Raw genomic sequence first — 23127 nt, 5'->3', positions numbered from 1 at the left:
TGATAATTTCCGAGCATATGCCACAGGCTTCCATACATTCAAAGGCTATTTTATGTGAAGATTGCTAGTGCGCAATGGGGCAGGTCAAGCAGAACCACGTGACCCACTAAGTGGAGTTGTCCTTTATTGCTTTCCTTTACACAGAATAGGGTCGGAATTGAAGCATATTGGTTATTGAAGCAACACGGGGGAGTTCAGGAGACTCCAAGCGAAAGCTGCTGCAGTCAGAGATACAACGTTGTTGTATTTCTAAATGCAGCGGTTTTCTTTCCACGTTTCTCAGACTCCGGGAAACATAGAAAGAAAACTGCAGCATTTTTTAAATACAACAACACTGTATTTAGGTTTGCTGTGGCTTCAGCTTTGAGTCTCCTGGGCTCCTCTGACCCAGGGGAGCCCAGGAGACAAAGCTGAAGCCACCGCAGTCAGAAATACAACTTTGTTGTATTTCTAAATGCTGCGATTTTCTTTCTACGTTTCTCGGGCTCCAGAAAAAGTAGAAAAAAATGCAGCATATTTAAATACAACAAAGTTGTATTTATGTTTGCTGAGGCTTCAGCTTGGAGTCTCCTGGGCTCCCCAGACCCGAGTCGGGGGAGCCCAGGAGACGCAAAGCTGAAGCCACTGCAAACATAAATAAAACGTTATAAATGCTGTGGTTTTCTTTCTAAAGCAGAAAGAAAACCGCAGCATTTATTTTGCAGTGCTTTCAAAAAAGAATTAAATGTAATGCACTTACCAGCAGCAGGTTCTGTTAATCTCTGCTCTCCGGCAATAATGAAGCAAAAGCCACCTGCTGGTAGCTTTGTATATTACAGCTGGCTGGCTTTTGCTTCATTAGTGCTGCAAGGGCAGAAATTAACACAAGCACAGGAGGCTTATCCATTTCACAAAATGGATGCCTACTAGTGCTTGACATTTGTGAGTTTCAGCCTCATTTCCTCCAAACTTTACATAGGGACATTGTTTAAAAATGTTTTTATATATATTTTTTTATCATGGGCCATCTTTTTAGCCAATAATATTTTAGAGTGAACTATCCCTTTAAGGAATACATTCACATAGGACATTTGTCATTAGCCTTTGGGCAGAGCTTTTCAAAGCCACGGATCAGCCATTGGGATGATCCTGGTCAACAATGCCCACATTATACTTAGGACAGCCCAAGCATATCTCAAGCCTCACACACCCGGGAGAAACACACTTATTTTGCAATTCAGAAATCGCCACTATTCTGACTTCCGCTCAAATACTTTCTCATTTTCTGCACCATATTGTACTTGAAACATTTCCTTTTCTTCTTCTTTACATCCTGCTATTATCAAGTCATTTCATCCCAAGCAGCCCAAGGTATTGCTGTCCCCGGGCGGGAGTCAATGCACCTCAACTCAGACAAAGTTTACAAGCTTTGAGACTCCTACAGCCGAGAGCTGGGACAGTATAAAAACTCCAATAATAATATAGGGACTACGGGGTTATCTACAATTAACCGAGGATTGCCTCTTGGGATTTGCCAAAACCAATAGTGTCTAGATGGTTAAAACAACATATCAGTGTGGTTCCCCCCGTGGGGATACCGGCAACTCTGGGTTTTTTTTTTAGAGAGAAGGTTCTGGCCTCCCTGAGGTTCCCTATAAACAGCAATGTCTAAGGGACGTGGTTAGGGGTACAATCTATAGGGACATAGGTTTATCTATAATTAAAAAAAAATGTTCCCCTGTGGATCTAGGCTGAATTGTCAGAATAGGGTAACTGATAGTGTCAGGGGTTTTCATCTCACTTAAATACCAGTCTACCCCAGCTTCCCTAAACACCGCCCCAGGGATATAGCCTAAGGCCACTTCTTGGCTCAAAGTCAGTCACCGGGGTATAATGCCCTACTGCTTCTTACCTCATGTTAACGCCACAGGGATGGTGCCTGGTCCTCTTCATCCAGAGTCCTTGTTTTATGGCCTTTATTTTATTTAATAAAGGGCCCTTCACACCCTATAAGTGATATGTTGCATCTACCACTTCTAAGGGATCTATAATATTTATCTATAGTGATATATAAGGTATAGGATAGCCTTCTTTCTCATCTTCACTCTGCCAAGCCAGGCAGGCCTGGACAGGATTCTTAAGGAAGCCCAACTACTGAGCCTGGATAATAGGAATCAGGCTCAGAACTCCAGCAGCCTCAAGCCCATTTTCCAGGTGCCCTCTACTGCTTCTCTGGCAGGTGACAGCTTTAGACTTCAAGGACCCACCTGCTTCTCATGTGGCAGTTTTAGTGTCTCCTGACTGTTTGCAACTGCTGGTTTCTTCCACACTGCCTCATTCTGCTCTCATTGCTCTCACTACTCCCTCCCTTTCCATCTTGCTCTCCGGCTTTACATAGCCCTCTTAGATAGCTATTCATTCTTCTCCCCTCTCTGATTGGCCTGCCGTGTCGATGGTATACCTGGGGCTTTGTCATTGCTCAGGCCAACTAATCTTGTTGACCCCTCCACAGCTTTCTAAAGAAATAAAAAGGTCCTGGCAGCCAACTATGTCAGGCAGAATGTGCACCTACTCACAAATTCCGCAATATCCTTTGTGGAGCTTTGAACGCCACACTCTTCTAAATCACTTGCCTATTCCCTCTCCGGATGATGGTTCTCCTGAGAAGTCCTGGTATGTTCATACAGAGTTCCCAGTTAGTGTCTGGGGCTGCCTCATGGGTACTCTACAGTTTATTGTATTTTCCATTGCTATATTACCATGGGTGTTGGTTCTCGCTCATCCTGCAGGAACCCACTGCAGTATTACGATCCTGCTAGCTCTTAACTTCTGTTGCATCATTTTAATTCACTTATGTAGTCCTCCTTGGAAATTCAAATGTTTGCCCCGGAACCTTAAAGACCAACATCTTTCCCACAACTCTTTAGCGGTGCATTAACTTCCCTATTGTTTATTACATGCAGAGCCAAGGATGGGGTAATGGCCACGTAACAGGTATAACACTATCCTCCGAGTCAGAGACCATGTCACTTAAGTCGGGGCCTGATCCAGATGTTATAGAGGGTCTTTGCAATGCCCATAATTTTCTGTCTTCATGTAGCCCATGCCTCTGCCTAGATTGTCCTGCAAGACTTGATTTCCTGAGCGGCAGATTCCCCTCTGTGCCTTCCAATGAGGTTACAAGCTTTACTATCAATAAGTAAGTCTGCTGTGCAGAGTTGCATTCTGCATTGCATGAGCATATTCTCCCTACCAACATTCAGACTGCACTGCATGTGGTTGCGTGTATTGTGAGCATTTGGTACATCATTAACGTTTGTATATTACAAGCGTGTCTCTGTGTAGGCATATTCTGAGCTGGTCATCTGTGGTTACATGCATTCCAAAATTAATGCAAGTCCCTATTGCGATTTTGATATACATGTGCATAGATTGAGTGCATGGTGTGTGCTTATTCTGTTTAAATGTTTAGGGAATCCTGGCAAAACCAGAAAAGATTGGGGGAAAAACATATGGTATATTTGACCGAATTTAGGCTGCACGAAAATCCTTTACCACCAATAATTTGATGAAATACGCCATACATGACCATTATAGCGAACAAGGGGAACAGGGATTGTGGGGGTTTCCCCTGCTCCTCTTGCTCGCTATAAGGGGAACAAGGGATGTGGGGGGGGGGGTGTAGAATAAAGTTAGAAGAAAAAATTAAAATGAAACAAAAATAAAAAGGACCATGTGGTGCCAGTTCCCAAGCACGTAAGTGAACAGAACCGGTGTTGCAAGGACTCAGCGGCACACACCAAGGTGTGATATGATATGATGATATGATATGGCATTTGTAACGCGCCTATACACAAGTGTTTCAAGGCGCGACGAGGCAGGAAGGGGGGGAACAAGGGGAGACAAACGATCCTACTAGGCCAGGTGTCATTCAGATTGCGCAAGTGCATGGGTAGGGGGGACGGGAAAAGTGCAAGGGGGAAAGGGAGAGGGGAAAGTGCAGTACAAAGTGATTAGTAAAATACAATATAAATAATAAGGGCCAGCTGGTGGCAAGTGCAGGATAAGTGCAGACAAGTTCTGAGAAGGGGGACTGTAAGGATACAGAGACAGTCCCACAGTGCAGGGGTTGCCAGGGAGGCAGTGAAGGGGAGAGTGGCTGGGCCAAGGGCTGAGATTGGTGAGTGGCCCAGTTGCTGATTCAGTACAGTTTCAGTGATTTAGCAGGGGAGAGGGGGAGAGAAAGCAGAAGCAAAGAGGAAGGTTTTGAGGTGCTTCCGGAACCGGAGATGGTTCTCCTCAAGTTTCAGGGAGGCAGGAAGGCTGTTCCAGAGGCAGGCCCCTGCTGCAGAGAGATATCTCCCCCCAACTCGTTGCTTGGAGAAGCGGCTGACCCTGAGGGAGTTGGAGGCGGATGAGCGAAGAGCTCGAGAAGGAAGATATTTAGGAAGAGAGAGTTGAAGGCATTGTGGCCCAAAGCCCCAGAAGGCCTTGTGGACAATGCAGAGGGTTTTGAACTTAATCCTCGCAGCCACAGGGAGCCAGTGTATCGATTTCAGTCCTGGAGAGATACGGTCCCTGGGCTTGAGGCCAAGGACAAATCTCGCAGTCCTGTTCTGGATGAGTTGCAGTGGGCGGAGAGTAGAGGCAGGCAGATTTAGATAGAGGCTGTTACAGTAGTCCAGCTTCGAGAGAACCAGGGCTCTGGAGACAGTGAGCTTCTGGGGGAAGGAGAGGAAAGGAAGGATACCTCTGAGGAGGTGCAGCTGGTGGTGTGACTTCTTAGAAAAGTCAGAAATGTGACGAGAGAAGGAGAGTGTGGAGTCGAAGATGACCCCGAGGTTTTTTGCCTTGCATGTAGGAGCAGGAAGAGGGCCCAGAGAGGCCAGCCAGAGAGCTGCAGGGAAGGAGGGAGTGGGTGTGCCGATGAGTAGAATCTGGGTGTGCTGCCAGAAGGTAAGTAAGGGGGAGGAGGCAAGTGTGTTTGTAGGGTAAGCTTGGGGAAGCATTTACTTCGGGTTGTTGGACTGCAACAGTCAAGTTAGCAACAGTCTTTTCAGCCACAAACTTTTCCGTTCCAGGCAAACAACCCAAATCTGGGAATTCTACCCAACCCTCTGACTCTCACTCCAACCATCCTCGTTGGCTACAGGGCACCCTAAACCCACTCCTCCCAAGTCTAGTCCCATCAAACTCCACTCTCACAGCGAGTAACCTAGCTGAATACTGTGCTGAAAAACGTTCCAATATTAGATACTCTCTCCCGACCTTCCTCACACTCTCTGCTCCAACATTTTACACTTCACCTACCCTACCATCAACCTCTGACTAACTCCCACTTTAGTCACATAAATTCTTACTAAGTGCTATCTCTACAGATTAAGGATAACCCCCCTCTTGTGCCCAATCAGACCCTATTGCTCCACAGCTAGTCAATTCTATTGCCCCTTTAATGGCCTATCACCTCCCTGAACCCTGCCTGCTTTCCATCTGTTTTCAAAACCGCCAGAGTCATTACTCTCCTAAAAAAGCAAGGGGTTAGCATACCAGCAAACTTTCGCCCTGTGTCTCCCCTTTGCATTATTCTAAAGTACTTGAAAGGGTTGTGTTCAACCATCTGATCAATTTCTTAGTCAACCCACAACCTTCGAGATCCCCTACACGCACGTTCCACTCCTGTCACTCCACAGAAACTGCTCTCATAAATGTGTCCAACATCATTGTCTCTGCTGGGCACTCCAACTTATCCTCTATCCCAATTCTCCTTGACCTGTTGTCTGCTGCCTTTGACACAGTCGATCACTCTGATCTCCTTAATACTCCCTTCTTGGGATAGGAAATCGCACACCTTTCTGAATTGAATACTACCTTGCACCTCGACAACTCTCTGTCTCCTGGAGCAACAACAACCTATCGACTCACTCCTCTAATTACTGGTGTTCCACAAGGCTCTGTCTTGCGTCTGCTCCTCTTAACACTCTACACCTCTTGGGGCACTAATCTCTTCCTTTGGGTTCTTGTACCAACTCTTCACGGAAGACACCAAAATCATCTTCTCTTTTCTTGAACTCTTCTCTGATCGCTCTATCAAAATGTCTCTCTGCCACTAAATATTGGATGGATTGACACACTGATGCTAAACTACCAAATCATAGGTGCTCATATTCCCTGCCAAAAGCTCTCACCCATCTCTACCCCTACCTAACCAGTTCCTACGTGGCACTCTCCACTACACCTCTTCAGCTAGAAACTCAGTGTCAACTATGACCTCAGTGTCAACTATGACCTTTCTCACACCTTTGCTACTTTTATCTCTAAAACTGGAACAGCAGCTCACCTCAAACTCCAAAATATTAGGAAAATCAGGCACCTCCTCCCTTTCAACACAACCAAGCAGCTCTTAACTGTGGTCTTCTCTAAACTGGACTACTGTGCCAGCATCCTCTTTAGGTCTCCCAAACTATGTTTCTGTCTTCTCGACAAGATCATTAACTTCGCTACCAGGACTCTTTGAGCTCCCTCACTTCACACCTACTTCCTCGTACCATCACCAGGCTGGATGGCTGACGATGCAAAACCGAGACAGATTGAAATTTCTTCCCCTGGTTCACAAATCTATCCACAGCAAGGCACCACTGTATCTATCCTCTTTCCAACTTTACAAGCCTTCTCGTAATTTCCTCTGCCTCGACTTCACTTGTGGCTCCTCGCCCTCCCTGGGCTTCCTATTGCTTCCACTTCTCTCTTCTTTCTCCATTTGTATGGAATTCTCTTTCCCTGAACATCTAAGAAACAGTCCACATGGATTTGTTCAAAACCAAACTAAAAGCCTACCTTCCCGCCTCCGAATTACCCTCTTAACCTACCTCTCATCTGCTACTAGCTAACCGTTTTCCCTCGCCTCTAACCTGCCTCTGTCTCTCTGTTCCTCGGCCTACACTCTAGAAATTCACCCATCATGGAGCACAGCTGGCTATACTGCCTACCTGCACTAAAGAAATGTCCATTGTCCTTAATCTATGCAGCTCTATTTATGTATTGTCCCCGGTAATGGTTCCATTTACTCCCCTCCACAACCACTGAGCATGAGTTGAGAAAATTCATGTGTGGGTATTGTATGTGAAGGATGGTTATAGAAGGGGTTTGGAGTGTGTTTCTGGTGTGTGAAATCTACTCTCTTCAATCTTTATACGAAGCTGCTGGGGGATCTAGTCTATGGTTTTGGCATCACCATACATCCGTATACAGATAATGGTTACTTCCTTTGGCCACTAGAGGCGATGTTCACCACCTGGGGTACTGTCTGCTATTAAAGGTTGGATGGGGATGGCCCAATTCAAATTCAACAATGCCAATGCCGACTTTCCTTCATTTGGTACAGAGAAATCTGCAAACCAAATCCAATCATGGCTGTCTTCTGTTACAAATCAGCAATTGTATGCCAAAATTACATTTTTCAGCAAAATTACTTGGGTATACTATGTACTCTAAATGATCTATGAACATAGTTTTCAAAAAGGTCCAATTAGTTCCTTACCAAGTATTTCTTTTCAAAAACCTAATTCCTCCGTCCTTTTTTCGTTCACTACTACAATCTCTGCTTCTATCTAACGTTGATGGTGGAAACAGCACGTTGATCGAGATACTGAATTCCACACTTCTTAAAACTAGTGTTTTGCTAGACAGCCAAAGTAATCGCTGGAACTAAGCAATTCAATTTTATGTCTCTAATTTCGAATTCTATACAGTAGCTTTTTTTTCTTTCTTTCTTTCTTTTTAGGAGCACACACTATTTAAGCTTGGTTGTATCAAATTCAGAGCACTACCTCCAAGTGATCCTTCTTATTTTGCTTCTAAACTTCACCTTTAAGGACAAACTACAACCTCCCGGAATCAAGATACTTTTTTTATTTTTTTTTTTTTAACCAGACTCGGAAGAGAGCTTTCAGTGTTCCAATTTTCTGGAACAGTCGTCCCTTAAATTATGAATTATCAAGTATATCTAGGAAACTATTCAAAATGTATTTTTCCCCTAAAATTTTGTTGAAATTGTTTCTGGATGGACATTTAGGTTTCTAATTGTTTCTGGATGGACATTTAGGTTGTGTTTAATATTCATTATATTAGGTTTCGTTATTTATTCCTGCACCATGGATGTTATGCTTCTTTTTGGATTGCTAGTTTGTTGTGTCAGTTGTTACCATTATACATCGCTCACTTAACCTCGTTTTTGATTAGCTTCATTCTCTATAAATGTTTAAATAGAATAATTGTAATACTTTGAAAGGGAATAAGCGAGACCATTTGCGAAAAAGCAACATTTTAGTTAAAGAAAAGGAAGGGACCCTTTAAAAGTATGAAATAGTGGCCAGCAAGACCATGAAAGCAGGGTAACTATTTCCAGTGGCCTCCCCTGCTTCTCGCCATCCCATCCCACCGCTCCCAGCACAGTTCTGCCTCGTCCGGCTATGCCCAGGAGCTGTGCCCAGCGTAGCTGCATATGTATTTTGCATGGATGGACTATGCCCAGCAAGATGAGAACAGTGCTTGCCAGGTGATTGTGGATGCAGGTCTCTCGTCATTTTGTTCCAAAGTCTGACTCAACAGCAGCTCATCGGGAGCTGGTGTCTGCAAGCCGGGCAGTGGGAGGCCCACACAGAAAGCTACCAAATGCAGAGGGCAAGAGTCAAAATACCCTCTGTTTGCTAATGGAGGGCAGCAGGGAGGCATCGCCAGGCACAGGACTTGGACTCCATGGTTAAGACATGTACCCATCATTCAAGGCTCATCATGAAGAGTGGAAGTAACTAGATTGCATGTTCTTACCAGTTACATTTCTGTCTACTATAATCACCTGGGTTGCGCTGCACAGCGATGTGACACTTGTGTTATTTCTGAGGTCTACAGATGTCACAGAGCTTGGATTCAGAACACCATGTCTACTCCTTATCCATAAGGCACCCAAACCTGGAGTTGCTGGGCAGTCCCTTATTGAACCCTCTTACACACAGCAGCAGTGTCCAGGAGACCAGCCCAGCCCCTTACAGTTAGCCAGATTCTGGAGCGATGCAAAAAGCCTAAACAGAACCGAGGACCATGGTTTCCAGAACATTTGCTGTGCAGGCCAGAAGGAGGGGTCCAGATATTACTTAGTTCAGACTCTGCAGCATCAAGGTGGCGACTGAAGTACAACATCGAGTGAGCGGAGCATCCTCTGCCAGCAGACAAAGGGGATATTCGCATTTGGCAGCCATGCTGCAGGAGTTGGAAGTAGGAACAGGGAAGGACAGCACAGGGCTGCGGGAGGCAAGTGGTAGCAGTTTTTCGAACTTCATTGTTATTGTTAACAACAAAAGCAAGTTCAGACTTCAGTCTATATACAGTAGATACATCAGAGTGAAGCCGAAACACATGCTGCATGAGATATATTTAGCTTTACTTTTTGGTCGGGTAAGGCTAGAGTGCCCAAAATCTGAGACCTTGTCTCCTAGCATTAATCGAGCCAAGTAGTGTTCGCTAGCCACCTAAAATGTACTGCCTTCGCATCATCACTGAACTGGAGGAAGTTCACGCCAACCCCCTCTGTCCATGGCAGTGATCTATCTTGCACCATGAATGAAACCCATGTTGTTCGGAGCCTCAGGGGAGATCTGCCAGCCTGCTACCTGGCTGAGCCAACTTAGGGTTCCACATCAATGACTGGGGAGCCTTAGTGTCTTGGGACCAAGCAACAAAGGTAAAAGATTTAGCATTGGTGGTCTGCGTGACTAGCTCGCTAGGGCCACAAAAATAACGAAGATCTGACACAGTGGTTTTGTGGTGCATTTGGCCGAGGGCTGTTTGCCAAAAAAAGTCAAACTTACAGGGCTGGAGGCCCCATGACCGCACAGACTGTAATCGGAGATCGAAGAGTACCATAACCAGAGGGGGTTGGTTTGGGCTTCCCCCGGTTCAATCAGTTTTGATGCAGAGGTAGTATTTTTTAGTTGGCTAGAGAACGCTCTACTCGACTCCTTTTATCCTAGAAGAAAAGGATTCGAGTAGAGCCCCCCTTGTGACTGTCTTTTTTTAATATAATGGTTTTGTAGCTTCGTTTTGAAAAGACCTCCGGTTTTGTGCGCTTCACGGTTGCCAGACCAAAATGCAAAGCCAAATGTATCCCATGCAGCCAGCTTTGTGGTGTCACTCTACCTGTATTTAGATGCGATGTGATATGTTAATATTTTTATAGTCACGTTTATTCAGATTGCAGCTTAATTATTGCAATAATTAAGAAATGTATAACCTTTTATTGATTGCTAATTTTCTACATAACTTTGGCATTACTACACGATGCAAGTTTATCGTTGGGAGATACAGCCAACAGAAAGCCTGCTAAATCACTGACGCCACTGAACAAATCAAACAAACACAGGTGGCAACTGAAGCTGCAAGATGCCTGCAGAATTATACTTCAAGGAGCCTGTCAATGCTGTCACAGCAGGGTGTTCCATTTCCAGTTCTTACCAAGTATGTCATGGAGCGAAAGCAGCACATTTTTAGGTCTTGCTAGAAGGAAGTACCAATTGCACAGGGACTCGGGTCAATTAGCATAAGAAAGAATAAAGGGCTCCTGGTGTCCGTGGGATCTCAGATTCTCTCTGATTAGATCAAGGATGTGGGAGAGGTGCAATCCAACGCTAAAAAGTGGGCCCCCAGCGATGGAGGTTTACATTGTCAGGTCATGTGGGTCTCTGGTACTGAGAGTACAGCTTTGCTGGACCCTTTGAATGGTTCAAACACCCACCCTCTCCAGATCACTGGATCCCGACAGAGAACCATTCAGTGCATTTATTAATCCAATTGGGAGCTGGAAACCTCTCCCTGCAAAAGGTTGATCTGTTCTTGCTACGGTTTAGCGCTTTACCCAAACCAGGCAGTGGGATGGGAGTGGTACAAGTCCCATGAATTATGCTGGACTTAGCAACAACCTTTATCACTACACCACCCACCTCTCGAAATGCCACTTGTCTTTTTTGGAATCCACTATGAGAAGCAGGCTTGGAAGGACTGGTTTCTCTCAAGATGCTTTCTATCAGTTTCCTAATCACCCTTTACGTCAAAGGTGTGCTCAGACTTCCCAGCGTACCCTTTCCCCTTACTTCGGGTCAACATGTACAGGTCTGCAGGGACTACTCTCATTTAGACTCCCTATCTTCACTGTAACTATGTATGCCAATGATGGACAAATGCTGCATTAAGCAATTGCATGATTCCACCTCCAAGTCTTCAGGCATAATCTGGTTTGTTACTGTTCCAGAAGTCTTTGGCTACAAGGAAAAACTAGAGAGTGTTTCACAACCTAGTCCCTGGGGATCTCCGGTGGCCAGGGAAAGGCCATCGCTTTTGGATCCCGACCCTGGGGATGGACAAGTGAGGGAGGATCACCTGGGTATGGGGTCTTCGGGGAGTGGGGTAGAAGCACCCAATGGTTAGACATGGTATCCCCCTCTTTCCACAACCCATCTCACCCATATCCCTGCTTATTTTATGGGAAACTACAACTCCCATAATTCCTCCCCATTCTATCTTGGCAGCAGTACTGCATCAAGGAAGATGAGGAATGAGGCTAGAGAGATTACCTCCCCTGACTTGCATGGGCCCTGTCCCTCTAATGAGGCCAGGCAGAGTCAAGCACGTAACTAACAATTTATACCTGCCATTTATTAGCACACTCTACGGGGATAAAAGGTGGCGCACACAGGCACACTTTGAGCGAGGCTGGGTACGTGAAGGAACAGCTCTTCGAGGCTGATGCGGACCAGATGGTGGAAACTGGAAGGCCAATAGGCTGATCAACAGTTGAGAGGCTCAAGAGAAAGCCAGGCAAGATTTCCATGCTTTCAGGAAGCCGTGAGTGTTCGAATAGCAAAGCCGAGCGAGCAGAGGAAAGAAATCTTCAGGGGGCCAGAAAGCGGCCTGTGACCCTCACAGGTGAAAGGCACAGTTGTGGAGGAGCATAGCAGGTGATGGTATTGGCCTTGAGCTGCAAGAAAAGATGAAAAACATCCAATTAACACGACAGGCGAGTTATCGAGGGGAACAAAAGTCCAGTTGAGGGAAAGTGACTGTAATTATGCAAGTTGAAGGTTACGTGTGTGCTGATAAAATGCGATTGAAGAGAACAATTGTTTAAAGGAAAGGAGACAAAATAGCAGAGTGGTCATGCGAGGGAAAATCGCACACTCTAAAGTCTCTGTGAAAGGTTATGTATAATTATGAAAGATATTGCAGTGGAAGTCAAAGGAAAGAAATTTGAAGTACAAGATGAAAGATGCGAATATGCCAAGAGGGCAAAGAAAAATTAAGAACTTTGGAGAAAGGCCAGAAAGGCAAATGAAAGTGTAAGAACTACAAGTACCAAGAGGCATTGGTGCTGCAAGAGAAGATTGTGAATTGAAGGATTGTTAAAAGACAGGTCGAAGAGGTCTTGCAGAGGTCTATGGAAATTCCTTGCCGTTTCAAAAGTCTTTGACAGTAAATAAGATACTTCGGATAAAAAGTGGGGAAGGCAACCCCCACAAAGGAAAGACAGGCTTGACCCCGGTAGAGGGAAGCCTCTGCAGAACTGTGAGAATTTGAGAAACATGTGAACTGAGTATTGATGGCAAGGCGGGAAAAACCTAAACAAAGTGATTTAACTATCGTAAATTGGAAGCTCAAGATTGAACTGTTGAATGTGTACCAGTAAGCCAAAGACTGAGAACTGTGACATCCACCTATCTTTTGTTATCTTAAAAGACTCTCTAGACCCCCATGGGGTTGAAACTGGGGAAGGGAGCGGGTACTGAAGCCATTTGGACATTTCTTTATGAGACACTATTTTCCTTTTGTATTCCCTTCACACATTGTTATTGTGAGAAGGATGGCAAGGTTAGGTTTTCTTAGCATAGGCCTTTATTTTGACATATTGGTTATTGTTTAATGGTCGAAATTACTCCCATTTTAGAGTTAGGGCCAGTTAGGAATTCTACCATCCCAAGCAAATCGTTGAATAAAGTTTTTCAAAACTTGTGTCCATTGTGTCCGTGTCTACTGCTCCATACCATTCCTTCCTCACACTACCCAGCTTTTCAACCAGTGGCAGTCAAGAGTTCTTTATCAACTTTTCTGCATTTCATGAATGTACAAAAAGCAGAGCAATTTGCACAAACGTGAAATTACAGGTGGTGGGAAATCTAAAATGACTAAAATTAATTTCCAACTGTCCAATGCACCATGAGATACAAAAACCTTGTCAAATATAGTGTGTTTCTGTAGAGCCTTCTGGATGTGCTCTGTTTTTCTGCTAAAAGTCGAAGTGTCAGTTAACATTTTTTTGAGAGGATCTCCTAAAACTCCAAACCAATAATCTGGAAATTGTTTCAGGTTTTTGTAAATCCCAATTCTTCCAGGATTAGAATTGTGAAAGTAAAACACTATGATGATACAAGAAATGGAACTCAAGTGTAAGGTAAGGCAAACAGGTAGATTTTAGAAGTCTGAGAATAAAAAGGAAGATAGATTAGTTTCTTGATTGAAAAAAATACCTAATCTGTATAGTGGAAGAAGCAAATTAAAGACCGTCAATGAAACTAAAAACTGCCATCACCGTCCTTAAGAATACGCCTGACACTCCAATGGAAAGGTATTTTGTAAACACACGTATGGAAGCCCCGGACTTCCTTTTCTCATTATCTGGAATGAAAAATATCCAAAAAGGATTCAACACAAGCCCTGGTAAAAGGGCACTGATGAAGGACCCAAAGTAATGGGAGACCATTTCGTAAGAGTAGTAGAGAAGACATTAAAGTGCGTCATCCATCCCTACACGGGAGGATTGGTTTAAACAATGTTCAACTTGTGAAAAGCCCCTGCATTTGTCACCCATTCTGGTCTCTTTTATGAATGCTATATAAATACTTTGAACATTTCAATAGTCACACTGAACAAACATGTAAAGGACCAAAAAGGATGGCGAAAAAAATAGAAGACTTGGAAAGAAGGAAAAAATATGAAGGCCCGCAAATTCTGTAGCGAGAGAAATGCTTTCAAAGAAAGCGACTAAAGTGGAGAAAGAGAAAATAGAAAAGAGGAAAATTGATAAATGAACACCTCAGCGAGTTCCCAACTCATGGTTTTAAAGAGCAAACACTTGCTTCAGCGGGATTACTTTTAAACTTTAATACTTACGATTGATTGATTCCCTTCAGGACCGAAAGGGAATGTTGGATGAATGCCAATTGTGCGCGGCAGTCGAAAGACATTCAAAGAGATTAAAATCACTTAACAATTCCAGTGGGCCTTCTATTGGAGGGATTGCTTTATGTTCACGCTGCCCTTTCCTTGCTAATCAGGTCGTCTCAGTATCTCGGGCCATGCACAGGCAGCAAGGGATTGCATCGCTCTGCTGGAGGAGTACCAGTCCACGCAGCCCCGAAGCACCAACCTCCCTTTCTCACGTAGACAAGCAAAGTGAGGGGTACCTAATCCTATTGACCCAGACCGCAAAGCGAGGGCAGCGAAAGATAGTCCACATCACCACCAGGTGGCACCAAACATCTGATACACATGAATGCGAATAGGCAATTTAGGTCACTTGTCTCCCTTCCAGCTGTTCCCTGTAGTAAACTGTGGAATTGTATCACACCGTGTCTGCATATAGGGGTACTTATATCTTTAGGTCTGGAGAAAGGCTTAATCACCCCTCGGAGCCGATCTATACAGCAAGTCCAATATTTATATGGTGAGCAAGACTGATATTCAGACTCCCTCGAGGAATGTACCTTATGTTTTCATGCAGAGCTGCCTAGAGGTGGCTGGATTTATTTATTTATTTCTGCATTTGTATTAGCATGCTAAACCCGTGGGCATCAATGCGCTGGTTACAGAACAGTTTCAGGAGAGCGGGGGAAGAGGGGGACTGGACATCATGGCACAGGGAGGTGGGGAAGTGAGTAAAGCCAGTTGAAACCCCATGTTTTTAGGCATTTCCTGAAAGGCCAGTATGCAGTTTCATAGCACAGAAGAAGGGTGGCGGTAACAGGGACGCTAAACCCACCTGGTCTGGTACACTTAAAGTTCGGTATGGACAGACGATGGCTGCAGATGGATTGTATAGGTCAGCTGGAGGTAGACTGATAATCTTTGTGATAGGTGGTAGGAGTTTGAGAAGCATCTGTGGGTTATAGAAAGAATTATGAAATTGATATGATCTCATAGGTAGTCAGTGTGCATTCCTTGTGGATGTTGTGATGTGGCCATGTTTGGATGGGTCCAGAGCGTCACGGACTGCATTGTTTTAAATAGTTAGTAGTTTGCTGAGGTTACATTGTGAGGTGCCAGCAAAGAGGGAGTTCCAATAATCCAGCCGGGAGCAGATAATTGCTCTGGCAATGGTGAGGCAGTTGTCTGGATACGAATGGTTTTATGGCGTGTATATGTTTTGTGGTGTGGGCTACTGATTAAGCAGGTGTGCTGACCTGTCGGTTAATGCTGAGGGTAGCATCAAGGTAGACGCCCTGTGTCTTGACGGAGGTGGAGACTGGGATAGCAAAGGAGTCTATAGTAAAGGCGCTGAAAGCAGGGTCTAGTGTAACGCTCACCTGGTATCCACGGGGACGTCACTCAGCCTGTTCTGACCTCTTACGACCTCGAACCCTTCCCTGGAGGCTATTCGACTGGAGACTGGGCCTTGTTTTCTTGGATAGTGTGCTCTCCGTCCTGCTTTCAGCGCAAGGGTGCGTTGATTGATGCAGGCTCGTTGCTGCCTAGTTACTTCACTGGCAAGAGTCCGACAGGTAAGTATAATGAGTCTTTTGAACAGTTCTCCAACTTCGTTCCTTTCCTTCCTTAGATGATGGCCGGCGTCCGGGGATGGCGGCGTGCTGCTGAGATGAGTAGCGCTGAAGGTGAGTGAGAGCGCGATGCACCCCTTTCGTATTTCTTTTCCTGTGTCTTTTAGGTGCCGCGACGTTTTCAGCCTGGATGCCGGTTATGAAGAACAAATGCGGTGAGTAAGTGCGGTATGCGGCGCCTCTAGATGTTTCCACACTAACCTGGAGTGTCTTTTCCCTCTTGCAGATGGATGAGAAGTTCCGGAGACAGAGTTCCCCCAGAGCGGCTGGGATTCAGGTAAGCATTTGAAGCTCGTACAGTATTTAAAAATAAGCAAAGATTTGCAGAATGCTTACTAATGCCTTTTTTCTGTTATTATCCCTTTTCCTTAGGAAACGGCGTGCCGGGATGGGAATGACACCGCCAAAGATGCCCACAGAATGAATGATGTTTGGCGCTAGCATCTATGGGCACTAAGGAAGAGAAGTTTGGTGGTTTGAATGTATGCTGGATGAGTATGGGGGAGGAAGCGGGTAGAAGGGGGTAGGTGAGAGACGAATGACATGTACCTTTCGGGTGAAGAAGTTTAATGCCTTGGACCTTTCAAGCCCGGTCAGGCCCAGACATGCCCATATAGGCTAGTGCCTTAAATATGGGGCCTGATGTTGGGCTGCTGCACTTGCCGGCGAGGGTCTGCCTCTGTGTTTACAGGGTGTGCAGACCAATCAGGGATCATGAAGGGCAGGTCGCTGTGGAGAGCGGCGTTGTGATTCATCAATTTTGCCAGTGTTGGGTCGGCGGTGTAAATCGGGAGCCTCGAGGATGGCGGTGGCCATCTTCAAAAGGGAGTTCACGCTCTGTAGTACCTGCAGGATGCCTCTTTGGTATTCCTTGGATGTGGTGGATGAGAGCAGGGGAAACAGCCAGGATCCTGGGTATGATCTTTTGATGTCTGAAGTCTAGTTTTCAGAGTTTCGTCTGGGACAAATTCCACCTGTGTGCATTTAGGGGAAGATTTCCTTGTAGCCATGGACAAGGTGGTATCTTAGTTCTAGTCATGTGACACTATTAACAATGGGATAGTGCAGTGATTATCGTACGCATACTGGGGTACATTTTACTGTGGGTCACCATGTTTACGTAGGCCAGGACCCTGCAGGATACCATGGCTACGTATGTCACATGTGCCAAACCCTTTTTGATTCCAGTGAAGGCTGGTGCAGTTGCCCCTTTCTCTTCCCCCCACCCCCATCCCTCCCAATGCATCTGTCCACCAGCAGACAAAAATATCCTGGATGCTTTGTCAGTAGTCCTAGTATGCTGGGGCACTCAGATCTATGCCTCCTTCCAAGAAGTGACCAGAGTCATTGAGAAATGGAATAGCAGAACGGAGGACTTGCAAACTCAATCAGGACCAGATGCAACAAAGACTAAGGGAACTGCAACGTGTGGCTCTCCAAGATGTTTGGGCCTGTGTCGCCCAGGATTCCTAAACACTGGCTATGCTGGCTAGAGCAGATTGGATTTGTAGGCTAAACATCTGGCTGAGTCACAGTTGTACCTCCCTGATTTGATGGGCAGTGCCCACTGCAGATCAAGCAAATCTAGAACCAATGGCCCATGCCACTGTGGCTACAGCAATTAACGACACTGTCGCCTAAGTCAGGAGAGTGACGGAGAGCCCTGGAAGTAGGACAATGACAGCAGGCCAAGGGAACGATCCCAGTCGCCAGGACACACTCCATTTTAGCAAGAACAAGAAAAACAGCAAAGCACTTTAGAGCATGGAGTGAAGCTTGTCAAGCATGTATCAAGTACCAGTGGACTTTGTGAGCGCACGCCTGTCCGTGCTGACCCCTGAAATCTACAGAAAGGTTCACAGGCACACAGCCCAGAATGGAATCTGGACATAGTCATTCTAACTTTTGATTCCCACAACCTCACCTAGACTAATGGCAAAGGCAAGCATCTAATTGCACCAACTCACACATTTCCCCATGTAAACGTGGTATGCATTTAATCTACCCCCATCCAAAATGTCTGCATATGTGTCAACTCCATGGGCATTCCCCACATGAAGCAGTAGTTGGGTAGGACTGAAGTCAGGCTAGAAAATAAAGCCAGTTCCATAACCAATGTTGAATGCCCAAGGGTCAGTGCCCAAAACAAGAAAAGCATGGAGCACTCAATACTGTGTTATTACATACACATTATTTAGGAGTAAAAACAAATAATTTGAAAATGCAAAGGCTACTTGAATTGCTTTGAATTATCTAGATAATGTAATTACAATATATAAAACAAACCTCTACATCTGATGGCCTTAAATTTTACATTTGAAATATTTTATTTTAAAAGGCGATTTATATGTCATGACATTTATCGTTACATTTTCAAGAACTAATTTTTAAAATACAGAACCACTGATATTTTTCAGTGCGGAAAGGTATTTTCGACTCACCATTTTCTTCATTAACAGAGGGAATTTAGGTTTAAGAACCGCGTTTTGGTTATAGGTGGAGTGAGCTGCGTATAGTTGAGGGCATGCCTCTGGACAGCTCCAGGGGGGCAGTTTCCTAGTGCGGCCACCAGGCAGGGGCAGAATCCCAGCGCAAAGCCCATCATCGGCTAGGTGATCCCCAGCCCAGCACAGCAAGTGGGCAAGCAGACCTGGAGATGAGCATTCTCACAAGCAGTTTCCCTATGTCGCCAAAGGTTGGTGCCAAAGAAGGCCCACATTTGCCTATCTTGCAGCTGGACAGCTGTATAGGGAGTGAAGTGCCTGCTTCCGTCCAGGGCATGGATCGAGGGAAAGCACACAAGTGGATGCTGGGCATTGCATGGACCAGTGCAAGAAGCGGCTGCTCAGCCACTGGGATGTTTGGCCGAAGAGAACTGCGTGCAGGACTAGTTCAGTCACTCTTAAATGTGAGCCCGCCCTGGTGCGCTGGAGGCATGGAGTCGTCTGACACGAGGATACATTGCACAGGAACAGTAAGAGGGTGCCACATCAGGGGAATTCACTACCTGAACCTTGGAATTAATGCTGCTTGGAAAATGGCCATGAAGCACGATAAAAAGCAAAAATGCGGTTGCCACAAGAGAGACATTTGCAAACAAGGTCAGGGAATGATTTGTCAGAAAATAAGTCAAACACTGGAAGATTTCCGGGGGCTGGACACACAGCGGAAGGACACAGAGGCAAGGGTCAGGATACGGAGAATCCCCTTAACTTGCACAATACTCTGCGGTTCCCTATGTTTATGGCATATAAAAGCCCGATACATAGACACAGGGGTAAACTCATGAATATGTGCCGGGAGCTCACGGTCAGCAACCTAACCAACCAAAGTCCTCACTTTAGGGTTTGAAGGCCTGGGCAAAAGGCCTCCAAAGATAAACAGAATGCTGAAGTTGTCGATCGGGACAACACTGATCTGGAAATGCGTGTTGGCAATGAAGCCATAGAGAGAGTATTGGGGGCGTAATGGGAAGACTCTTTATGAACCGGTATGGATTGCAGTGGCAAAGATGCAGAAGGTTGAAAGAGGATCAGAGCAAGACAGGAGAGTGTTTTCATTGCAGAAGATTAATGTTTTGTGTTTAATCCCATTGGCTCTCTAAATAAAGGAACCACGCGTATGTGAAAGAAGACGGGGAAAGCACGGACTGTCCACATTTTAAAATGTTGAAGTTGTGGTAGGTGTAAATCGAGGGTGGGAGAAAATATGGCTCCTTGCAGACTGGTTGACCATTAAAGAGGTCCACCTTATTTGCAGAACAGGGTAGTCTTCTGAATCCAGAGGGTTAATGCATCAGGACCTGAGGGAGTGGGCGGAACTGACGAAGACTGATGTTCAAAGAGGCGACTAGAGGTGTCCAGTCATTTGATCGAATACAAAGGATCGAATGACAAAAAGTTAGAGTCAAAATGATCGAAAAACATTTTTTTTCGAATGCATTTTTTTTAATGTTTCGTTTTTTAAAAATTTAATATCGTTAAAAAAATGTTTTTTTTAAAGAAAACAGGGGGTAAGAGGTAACCCCCCATAAAAAAATATTTAAAAAAATGCATTCGACCATTTTTTTCCGGTCCTTTTGACTCGAAAAAATGGCATTCGATCCTTTGTATTTCAAACATTTAACCTATAGCGAGACTAGAGTATGGGGAGGAAGCACAGTGCCTAAAAGGCTGACATCACTAATGTCCAACACTTACTGCAACATTTCTGTTATGGACTCCCACTATTCCACCTACACCTTTGCCCCCTTTGTGTTTGCGGCTTTGCTTTGGAAGGGAGTTGAGACGAGGAAAGGGTAGGCCCTGTGCTTTTTCCGTTAGTTTTACTTTAGTTTTCCTCCTCTTCATGTTATCGCGTTTCAGATCATGACATTTGTCACATCATCTAATGTTCTCATCCAAATGTTGCTCCCTCTGATCCCTTACCCGTTTCTCCGATTCAATCTACTTTTCCTCTTTTGTCTTCATACTTCACTATCTTTTTCAATACTTCTCCAGCCTTTGGTATCTTTCCTGATTTCTTTAAAAAAGCCACTTTTTGTTCCTCATCTCAAAAAGCCTACGCTTTACCCCACAGAACTGTCCTATCTCTCTTCTTTCTTACCTCTCCAGATTTTTGGGTAAAAGGATTAATTATCAAATGTATTGACATCTTAATACTCCCTCTAATTTTAATTTGTCAATCTAGTTTTAGTTTAGGTTTCTCTACTGAGAAAACTCTTCTGCCTGTTTCTAACTTTCTTCACTATGCTTATCATCACAAGCAAACTTCTATTCTGAACTGACTTGCTCTCAGCGCTGCTTTTGACTTGGCTGATCACTCACTTTTGACTCCAACATTAGCCTCCAGTATTTCTATTTCAGCTTTAGTTGTTTTATCTATCTGCGCCTCACTATACAGTCTCATCCAGGTCTTGTCCCTTTGGGTACACCAAGGATCAGTATTGGGTCCCCTGGTCTTCACTCTTTATAAGACTACTTTGGTTACCGTAATTAATCAGTTTGGTTTTCATGTTCATCTATATGCCGACACTCACCTTTTCATTTCCTTCCTTTTCTCACTATCTACATTAACAGCTACAGCTTGTATTTTCTCCATTAATTGTTGGATGTGGATTCATTTTCTTTACCTCAGAAATGTGTGCTTTTTCCAGCTTCTACCTTGGTGCATTTCGCTCCATCTAGTTTGTTTCCTACACTTCCTCTTCCCGATTATGCACAGAATCCTGATTTTATTTTGATTCTACTCTCTTAGCATGAACAAATCTTTTCAGTTGCACACACCAGTCATTCTCAGCTTTGTAATATTTGGGAAAATTCGTTATTTTCAGACTTTTTCTTCTACTACACTTCAAACTTCAGTTCTTTCCAGGTCGAATTTCTGTTATTCACTGTATTTTGGACACTCAACTATCCCCTCCTCCTTTTATTATTCAGTCAGTATCTTATTTACCTTAAATTTTTTCTGCTAATATTTCTTCTTATGTAGCTCAACTTCGCTGGCTTGCCATCACTGCTCATTTTCCATGACTTGTATTAAATGTCTTCACTCTCTTGCTCCTACTATTTTTCTGATCTTTCCTCGCTGTATCAACCTTCATGCTCTCCTCAATCTGCTTCTTGTGTTCTCCTTAGCACTCCTCGTCTGCCTTGAGCCCCTTCCCGTTTTCATTCTTGTTAACATTTTGCCCCCAAATCATAGAATACTTCTCCACAATGCTTAATACAACTCTAATCATCTATTTGTATTTATTTTATTTACATAGCGCACCTAACCCTCAGGTATCTGGGAGTATTTCTTGAGGTTACATAGTTGCATATTTACATACAGTTTACATCGCAGTTTACATATTGGTTTTCCATCCTAATGAACTGAATGCGTTTGCATTTTCTCATTGTGTGTTTTGCGTTCAAATCCAAAATGTTTAGTTTGGGGGCAAAAGGGAAGGTCAACCATGAAATATATGCTGCTGTACATAGGCCTTAAGACCCTGTTGAACACAAACGCAATAAAAAAAGGTTAAACTCCAAAGGACAGACAGTTCTGCCCCAGGGTCATTTATGGAAGGCGGGCATCAAAAAGAACATTAAACTAAAAGAACATTCTTGTACACATATGGGTGCAATTCACGAATACATGCACTTTGAGATATATTTCTGGAAAGGTACAATTAAATGCATATGCTATAGAGATTAAGCCTTTTCAATGAAATCGGACACCAACATATCAAAATATTGCTGTATGGATTTACATTCACCGCGGACAAGCTGAAAGAAATGGCGCTTACCGTGGAGTCTGTGGTCACGGGTACAGCCTGCAAATGTAGCAGAAACAAGTTCAAATTGTTAGTTGGAAAAGGTTTAAACGTTTAAAAAAAAGTCACATTTAAAAAAAAACTAAACTGGTTTGAACTCCTGAACAAACGGAATGTTTTCCTAATAATAATAAATACAGTCTTATATTCCTGGATCTGCAAGAACTGGCAACCTGTCTTGAGCAGTTTCTCAGAGTAGAGAAGATAAAGCACGTATTTGCTCTTGAAAAAGTCTGTCCTGCTTCGCATATGGACTACGTGATTCTAGGTGTATATACTCTTCCTTAGTGTTTCCAAGCCACTTCCACTCATTATTTGAGCAACTGGATCCATGTAAAAGAGCAGGACCTGGAAATGCATGGATCATCAGAAGGTGGACAGCACACATTAGCCATCTGTCCCTGGTACAAGGGAAGGAACAAGTTACTTACCTGTAACTGTTGTTCTCCAGCATGGGTCTGTCATGGATTCACATGCTCATGAATATTCCCCGTCAGGCTAGGAATCCTCGGTAAAGAAAAAATCAGTATCAGTTTCGTTTCTGATCTGTCTTTCTTAGTAGTAACCAATCACTGGTCTCTGGGTCATACTGCCCCCAGCCAATGACTGCCCTCTTCCCCAAGCCCCGCCCCTGGCAGCCATCCTCAGATTTGGTAGCACGTAAAGTGACAGTATGACCAAGTGAAGAGCCGCAGAGGGGAAGGAGGGAGGGTTCGCATGTGAATCCATGCCAGACCCATGCTGGAGAACAACAGTTACACGTAAGTAACTTGTTCCTTGTCCAGCAAGGGGTCTTGCATGGATTCACATGCTCATGAATAGAAGAATACATAGCAGTACACACATGCACAACCATGGGAGGTGGCAAGGCTCAAAATTAAGCATTACATAAAACTCCACATTAAGCATCTCTTACCTCCTCACCAGGCTCACCTTAAGCGAACAGGTTGCAAAGCA

The 23127-nt window shown here is 44.4% G+C and overlaps 1 protein-coding gene across 7 annotated transcripts in view; it reads right to left on the bottom strand.

Annotated features, from left to right (window-relative positions):
- Window positions 1-23127, bottom strand: part of TBC1D5 (TBC1 domain family member 5) — a 2783701-nt gene that overhangs the window by 2647214 nt on the left and 113360 nt on the right. For all 7 annotated transcript variants that reach the window (XM_069648897.1, XM_069648892.1, XM_069648893.1 and 4 more), the window contains exon 2: window positions 22144-22170. The gene's annotated coding sequence lies outside the window, so the exon portion shown is untranslated. The remainder of the gene's footprint in view (window positions 1-22143; window positions 22171-23127) is intronic.

The sequence above is a fragment of the Ambystoma mexicanum genome, chromosome 2q (genome assembly GCF_040938575.1).
Source record: "Ambystoma mexicanum isolate Mex_15411 chromosome 2q, UKY_AmexF1_1, whole genome shotgun sequence".
Taxonomy (NCBI): domain Eukaryota; kingdom Metazoa; phylum Chordata; class Amphibia; order Caudata; family Ambystomatidae; genus Ambystoma; species Ambystoma mexicanum.
Note: the sequence above shows the minus strand (reverse complement) of the source record. Positions and strands in the feature narration are given on the sequence as shown.